The sequence below is a fragment of the Salminus brasiliensis genome, chromosome 6 (genome assembly GCF_030463535.1).
Source record: "Salminus brasiliensis chromosome 6, fSalBra1.hap2, whole genome shotgun sequence".
In the NCBI taxonomy this organism is placed as follows: Eukaryota; Metazoa; Chordata; class Actinopteri; order Characiformes; family Bryconidae; genus Salminus; species Salminus brasiliensis.
Window position 1 is genome coordinate 35,991,741 of NC_132883.1, and position 5,000 is coordinate 35,996,740.

Here is a 5,000-nt window from a genome sequence, read left to right on the forward strand (position 1 = left end):
TGGCCAAGTGGCAAGGTGTCTGTCTTGTAAACCAAAGGTCACAGGTTCGATCCCCGTTCGTGCCTTTTCCAAGCAAAAAGAAGCTTAATGGGAGCTTTTATTACATGTCAATCAAATCCTCCCCATCTTTGCTGAATGTCTTATTTTTTTCTCATGCTCTTGGGTTCCTCAAACAGAAGATTGGCAAAGGGGATGTAGCTCAGTGGTAGAGCGCATGCTTTGCATGTATGAGGTCCAGGGTTCAATCCCCTGCATCTCCATGTTATAACCTGCTGGGCAGGTTTTTGCAACTTCAGACTACGAGGATCAGGAATTTTTCTTCATTGTCTGACCTATTACATTCTTTCTTTGCAACTTCAGAGAAACACAAACCAGACATTTAGTTCTAGACAAATTATGCGGCATGTGTTGCAAGGTGCCCAGGATGGGAGTACATGCACATTGTTGTACTGAAGCAGAGGTCACACCAACGTTTGCTAAAAGTTCAAACTGAGCATTTAGCAAGAATTTTATTCATTGAGTCAGCCAAGAATTGTCAGGAGACCGGATGAGGCATATAGTCATGGGACAAGCACAATTTACGAGCTGGCATGTTGGCCAAGTGGTAAGGCGTTGGTCTCGTAAACAGAAGATCATGGGTTCGACCCCAGTCTGTGCCTTCTTTCTTGGAAGATTCTGCCCAATGTCACTTTGCTGGTAGCTTTTGCATGCCCCATCATATGTGATGTTCCAGCTTACTATGTTAAAATGCTGACTATGCAGGATTTTAACTCTGCCCTCACTGTAAGTTTAAAGCTTTGGCTTGTCCCATGGGCACATTGTCAACAACCTACAGCAAGTTGTGGATGTAGCTCAGTGGTAGAGCGCATGCTTCGCATGTATGAGGTCCTGGGTTCAATCCCCAGCATCTCCACTGATTTTGTCTTTTAGACTGAAGCTCATTATTCGAAGCATGCTGAAGTGAATCAAAACCACAACAAAAAATGTTCATTAAAAAGGCATTTGCAGCTGGAGGAACTTGCTTGATTTGCATGTTCTGAGACAGTATCAGAAGAATGTTTACTGTTATGCTCAGGTAATTAACTACTGTTGCTTTTGCAGGTACATTTGTCCAGTGCTTCCACGCCAATTCAAAACCAAGGCTGTGGGAGCGATGGCCAAGTGGCAAGGCGTCTGTCGTGTAAACCAAAGGTCACAGGTTCGATCCCCGTTCGTGCCTTTTCCAAGCAAAAAGAAGCTTAATGGGAGCTTTTATTACATGTCAATCAAATCCTCCCCATCTTTGCTGAATGTCTTATTTTTTTCTCATGCTCTTAGGTTCCTCAAACAGAAGTTTGGCAAAGGGGATGTAGCTCAGTGGTAGAGCGCATGCTTTGCATGTATGAGGTCCAGGGTTCAATCCCCTGCATGTCCATGTTATAACCTGCTGGGCAGGTTTTTGCAACTTCAGACTACGAGGATCAGGAATTTTTCTTCATTGTCTGACCTATTAGAGTATTTCTTTGCAACTTCAGAGAAACACAAACCAGACATTTAGTTCTAGACAAATTCTGCCGCATGTGTTGCAAGGTGCCCAGGATGGGAGTACATGCACATTCTTGTACTGAAGCAGAGGTCACACCAACGTTTGCTAAAAGTTCAAACTGAGCATTTAGCAAGAATTTTATTCATTGAGTCAGCCAAGAATTGTCAGGAGACCGGTTGAGGCATAGAGTCATGGGACTAGCACCGTTGATGAGCTGGCATGGTGGCCAAGTGGTAAGGCGTAGGTCTCGTAAACTGAAGATCATGGGTTCGACCCCTGTCCGTGCCTTCTTTCTTGGAAGATTCTGCCCAATGTCACTTTGCTGGTAGCTTTTGCATGCCCCATCATATGTGATGTTCCAGCTTACTATGTTAAAATGCTGACTATGCAGGATTTTAACTCTGCCCTCACTGTAAGTTTAAAGCTTTGGCTTGTCCCATGGGCACATTGTCAACAACCTACTGCAAGTTGGGGCTGTAGCTCAGTGGTAGAGCGCATGCTTTGCATGTATGAGGTCCTGGGTTCAATCCCCAGCATCTCCACTGAATTTGTCTTTTAGACTGAAGCTCATTATTGGAAGCATGCTGAAGTGAATCAAAACCACAACAAAAAATGTTCATTAAAAAGGCATTTGCAGCTGGAGGAACTTGCTTGATTTGCATGTGCTGAGACAGTATCAGAAGAATGTTTACTGTTATGCTCAGGTAATTAACTACTGTTGCTTTTACAGGTACATTTGTCCAGTGCTTCCACGCCAATTCAAAACCAAAGCTGTGGGCGCGATGGCCAAGTGGCAAGGCGTCTGTCTTGTAAACCAAAGGTCACAGGTTTGATCCCCGTTCGTGCCTTTTCCACGCAAAATGAAGCTTAATGGGAGCTTTTATTACATGTCAATCAAATCCTCCCCATCTTTGCTGAATGTCTTATTTTTTCTCATGCTCTTGGGTTCCTCAAACAGAAGATTGGCAAAGGGGATGTTGCTCAGTGGTAGAGCGCATGCTTTGCGTGTATGAGGTCCAGGGTTCAATCCCCTGCATCTCCATGTTATAACCTGCTGGGCAGGTTTTTGCAACTTCAGACTACGAGGATCAGGAATTTTTCTTCATTGTCTGACCTATTACATTCTTTCTTTGCAACTTCAGAGAAACACAAACCAGACATTTAGTTCTAGACAAATTCTGCCGCATGTGTTGCAAGGTGCCCAGGATGGGAGTACATGCACATTCTTGTACTGAAGCAGAGGTCACACCAACGTTTGCTAAAAGTTCAAACTGAGCATTTAGCAAGAATTTTATTCATTGAGTCAGCCAAGAATTGTCAGGAGACCGGATGAGACATATAGTCATGGGACTAGCACAGTTTATGAGCTGGCATGTTGGCCAAGTGGTAAGGCGTTGGTCTCGTAAACAGAAGATCATGGGTTCGACCCCAGTCTGTGCCTTCTTTCTTGGAAGATTCTGCCCAATGTCACTTTGCTGGTAGCTTTTGCATGCCCCATCATATATGATTTTCCAGCTTACTATGTTAAAATGCTGACTATGCAGGATTTTAACTCTGCCCTCACTGTAAGTTTAAAGCTTTGGCTTGTCCCATGGGCACATTGTCAACAACTCACCTCAAGTTGGGGATGTGGCTCAGTGGTAGAGCGCATGCTTCGCATGTATGAGGTCCTGGGTTCAATCCCCAGCATCTCCACTGAATTTGTCTTTTAGACTGAAGCTCGTTATTGGAAGCATGCTGAAGTGAATCAAAACCACAACAAAAACTGTTCATTAAAAAGGCATTTGCAGCTGGAGGAACTTGCTTGATTTGCATGTTCTGAGACAGTATCAGAAGAATGTTTACTGTTATGCTCAGGTAATTAACTACTGTTGCTTTTACAGGTACATTTGTCCAGTGCTTCCACGCCAATTCAAAACCAAAGCTGTGGGCGCGATGGCCAAGTGGCAAGGCGTCTGTCTTGTAAACCAAAGGTCACAGGTTCGATCCCCGTTCGTGCCTTTTCCACGCAAAAAGAAGCTTAATGGGAGCTTTTATTACATGTCAATCAAATCCTCCCCATCTTTGCTGAATGTCTTATTTTTTTCTCATGCTCTTGGGTTCCTCAAACAGAAGATTGGCAAGGGGGATGTAGCTCAGTGGTAGAGCGCATGCTTTGCATGTATGAGGTCCAGGGTTCAATCCCCTGCATCTCCATGTTATAACCTGTTGGGCAGGTTTTTGCAACTTCAGACTACGAGGATCAGGAATTTTTCTTCATTGTCTGACCTATTACATTCTTTCTTTGCAACTTCAGAGAAACACAAACCAGACATTTAGTTCTAGACAAATTCTGCCGCATGTGTTGCAAGGTGCCCAGGATGGGAGTACATGCACATTCTTGTACTGAAGCAGAGGTCACACCAACGTTTGCTAAAAGTTCAAACTGAGCATTTAGCAAGAATTTAATTCATTGAGTCAGCCAAGAATTGTCAGGAGACCGGTTGAGGCATAGAGTCATGGGACTAGCACAGTTGATGAGCAGGCATGGTGGCCAAGTGGTAAGGCGTCGGTTTCATAAACCGAAGACCATGGGTTTGACCCCCGTCCGTGCCTTCTTTTTTGGAAGATTCTGCCCAATGTCACTTTGCTGGTAGCTTTTGCATGCCCCATCATATATGATGTTCCAGCTTACTATGTTTAAAATGCTGACTATGCAGGATTTTAACTCTGCCCTCACTGTAAGTTTAAAGCTTTGGCTTGTCCCATGGGCACATTGTCAACAACCTACAGCAAGTTGGGGATGTAGCTCAGTGGTAGAGCGCATGCTTTGCATGTATGAGGTCCTGGGTTCAATCCCCAGCATCTCCACTGAAGTTTGTCTTTTAGACTGAAGCTCATTATTGGAAGCATGCTGAAGTGAATCAAAACCACAACAAAAAATGTTCATTAAAAAGGCATTTGCAGCTGGAGGAACTTGCTTGATTTGCATGTTCTGAGACAGTATCAGAAGAATGTTTACTGTTATGCTCAGGTAATTAACTACTGTTGCTTTTACAGGTACATTTGTCCAGTGCTTCCACGCCAATTCAAAACCAAGACTGTGGGCGCGATGGCCAAGTGGCAAGGCGTTGGTCTTATAAACCGAAGATCACAGGTTTGATCCCCGTTCGTGCCTTTTCCAAGCAAAAAGAAGCTTAATGGGAGCTTTTATTACATGTCAATCAAATCCTCCCCATCTTTGCTGAATGTCTTATTTTTTCTCATGCTCTTAGGTTCCTCAAACAGAAGATTGGCAAAGGGGATGTAGCTCAGTGGTAGAGCGCATGCTTTGCATGTATGAGGTCCAGGGTTCAATCCCCTGCATCTCCATGTTATAACCTGCTGGGCAGGTTTTTGCAACTTCAGACTACGAGGATCAGGAATTTTTCTTCATTGTCTGACCTATTACATTCTTTCTTTGCAACTTCAGAGAAACACAAACCAGACATTTAGT

At 43.9% G+C, this 5,000-nt stretch overlaps 9 non-coding genes across 9 annotated transcripts; all 9 read left to right on the top strand.

Moving 5' to 3' along the window:
- Window positions 1–188: 188 nt before the first annotated feature.
- Window positions 189–260, top strand: trnaa-ugc (transfer RNA alanine (anticodon UGC)). Its single transcript has one exon. It is a non-coding gene; the product is annotated as a tRNA-Ala (tRNA).
- Window positions 261–841: 581 nt separating this feature from the next.
- trnaa-cgc (transfer RNA alanine (anticodon CGC)) lies at window positions 842–913 on the top strand. The gene has a single exon. It is a non-coding gene; the product is annotated as a tRNA-Ala (tRNA).
- Window positions 914–1,995: 1,082 nt separating this feature from the next.
- Window positions 1,996–2,067, top strand: trnaa-ugc (transfer RNA alanine (anticodon UGC)). The gene has a single exon. It is a non-coding gene; the product is annotated as a tRNA-Ala (tRNA).
- Window positions 2,068–3,148: 1,081 nt separating this feature from the next.
- On the top strand, window positions 3,149–3,220 carry trnaa-cgc (transfer RNA alanine (anticodon CGC)). The gene has a single exon. It is a non-coding gene; the product is annotated as a tRNA-Ala (tRNA).
- A 429-nt stretch (window positions 3,221–3,649) lies between these two features.
- trnaa-ugc (transfer RNA alanine (anticodon UGC)) lies at window positions 3,650–3,721 on the top strand. The gene has a single exon. It is a non-coding gene; the product is annotated as a tRNA-Ala (tRNA).
- Window positions 3,722–4,048: 327 nt separating this feature from the next.
- Window positions 4,049–4,120, top strand: trnam-cau (transfer RNA methionine (anticodon CAU)). Its single transcript has one exon. It is a non-coding gene; the product is annotated as a tRNA-Met (tRNA).
- A 183-nt stretch (window positions 4,121–4,303) lies between these two features.
- trnaa-ugc (transfer RNA alanine (anticodon UGC)) lies at window positions 4,304–4,375 on the top strand. Its single transcript has one exon. It is a non-coding gene; the product is annotated as a tRNA-Ala (tRNA).
- Window positions 4,376–4,610: 235 nt separating this feature from the next.
- Window positions 4,611–4,682, top strand: trnai-uau (transfer RNA isoleucine (anticodon UAU)). The gene has a single exon. It is a non-coding gene; the product is annotated as a tRNA-Ile (tRNA).
- Window positions 4,683–4,804: 122 nt separating this feature from the next.
- trnaa-ugc (transfer RNA alanine (anticodon UGC)) lies at window positions 4,805–4,876 on the top strand. The gene has a single exon. It is a non-coding gene; the product is annotated as a tRNA-Ala (tRNA).
- Window positions 4,877–5,000: the final 124 nt, after the last annotated feature.